The sequence below is a fragment of the Tympanuchus pallidicinctus genome, unplaced genomic scaffold, assembly GCF_026119805.1.
Source record: "Tympanuchus pallidicinctus isolate F22 unplaced genomic scaffold, pur_lepc_1.0 scaffold37, whole genome shotgun sequence".
In the NCBI taxonomy this organism is placed as follows: Eukaryota; Metazoa; Chordata; class Aves; order Galliformes; family Phasianidae; genus Tympanuchus; species Tympanuchus pallidicinctus.
The window spans coordinates 154,875-156,961 of NW_026294755.1; positions in this window are offsets into that span (position 1 = coordinate 154,875).

The following is a 2,087-nucleotide window of genomic DNA, read 5'->3' on the forward strand; positions in this document are numbered from 1 at the left end:
GCCGAGTCCGCCCGAAGCCGCCGGCGGAAATAGCCGAAGCCGCTGCCGGAAACACCCGAAGCGCCGGGCGGAAAGAGCCGAGCGCTGACGGAAAACAGCTGGGAAAGCCCTCTCGTCAGGCAAACGGAAGCGCCTCAGTCGGCGGAGCCGCCCGAGTGCGGCCGGAGAGAGCCGAGCGCTGAGGCGGGGCGGGGCGGGCGCTGAGGGGCGGTGGGTGGTTGCCGCCCCTCACAGCGGCGGGCGGCGGCCCTGAGGTCTCGGGCGGCCCTGGAAACGCATTTTTGTCAATACGAAATAAAAAATAGCGCTTTTTTTTTTTTTTTAAACCTAAAAGATGAGACTTCGGGGCTAGTCAGGAAAGCTCTGAGTCCCTCGGTGGTGGTTGAGGTGCCTTGGTCTCCTCCCACAGAGGGCTGAGGTGCTGGCCCACACCTCTGTGGTAATTCCATCCACGTTATCTGTCATTAAGCCTTGAAAAGTCATTCTGTAACGATCTACGAATCATTAACCGAAGCTTACCGGGTTGGGTTTATTTTTTTGGGTCAAGTTTTAAACGCTGGAGCTTTTATGGAGAGCTTTTCCTTGGAAATCCTCACGGTGCAAAAAATAAAAAACCCACGGCGGTTCTGCTGCAATGCGGGGCAAAAAACAGCAGCAAAAAACGGGCAGATTTGTGTCCCTGTGACAACTGTGAGTGCTGCAGGTGTGGTGTCACCTGCAGGCTGACTGAGGGGCACTCAAGTCACAGAATCGCAGAATGGATTGAAAAGGAGCACAGCGCTCATCCAGTTCCAACCCCCTGCTGTGTGCAGGTCACCAACCAGCAGCCCAGGCTGCCCAGAGCCACATCCAGCCTGGCCTTGAACGCCTGCAGGGATGGGGCATCCACAGCCTCCTTGAGCAACCTGTTCCAGTGCCTCACCACCTTCTATGTCAAAAACTTCCTCCTCATATCCAACCTAAACCTCCCCTGTCTCACTTTCAAACCATTCCCCCTTGTCCTATCGCTATTAACAGCGCCCAAAGCTTTGAAATGAAGCTGCGTGTGTGGAGCAATGGGCTCAGCCTGTTCCCCAGTCCCTTTGTGCACCGTTCTCTGCGTTTCTGAAAAGCACATTTGTGAGGTCGCTATCGCTCCAGCAGATCTGCAGGTGTTTGCTTTCAGGGCGAGGGCAGGCTGGCAGCACTCACCTCTAATGACAGTGCCAGGCAGCAGTGCTGTCCCTGGGATGGACACCTGCTTCCCATCTGGCTTGCTTTCATAGTGTCATAGAATACCACAGAATACCCCAAGTCGGAAGGGACCCATAGGGATCACTGAGTTCAACTCCTGAGCCAGACAGTGAGGTCATCGCATAGGGTCATCGTTGGCGGTGCAGAGTCTGGTTGGAGGCCTGTATCCAGCGGTGTTCCTCAGGGGTCGGTGCTGGGTCCGGTCTTGTTCAACATCTTCATCAATGACCTTGATGAGGGGATGGTGGCCACCCTCAGCAAGTTTGCTGATGATATGAAGTTGGGAGGATTGGCTGACAGCCTGAAGGCCATGCTGGACAAGCTGGAGAGCTGGGCAGTAAAAAACTGGATGGGGTTTAACAATAGCAAGTGTAGAGTCTTGCATCTGGGGAGGAATAATTGCATGCACCGGTACAGGTTGGGGGATGAGCTGCTGGAGGGAAGCTCTGTGGAGAGGAACCTGGGTGTCCTGGTGGACGACAGGTTGCCATGAGCCAGCAGTGTGCCCTTGTGGCCAAGAGGGCCAATGGCATCCTGGGGTGCATTAAAAAGAGTGTGGCCAGCAGGTCGAGGGAGGTGATCCTCCCCCTCTGCTCTGCCCTGTGAGGCCTCATCTGGAGCTCTGCGTCCAGTTCTGGGCTCCCCGGTACAAAACAGACAGGGATCTCTTGGAAAGAGTCCAGCGGAGGGCCACCAAGATGGTGAGGGGCCTGGAGCATCTCTGCTATGGGGAAAGGCTGAGTGAACTGGGTCTGTTCAGCCTGGAGGAAAGGAGACTGAGAGGGGAGCTGATCCAGGTCTATCAGTATCTGAGGTGTGGGGGGCAGAATGGCGAGGCCGGACTCCTTTCAGTG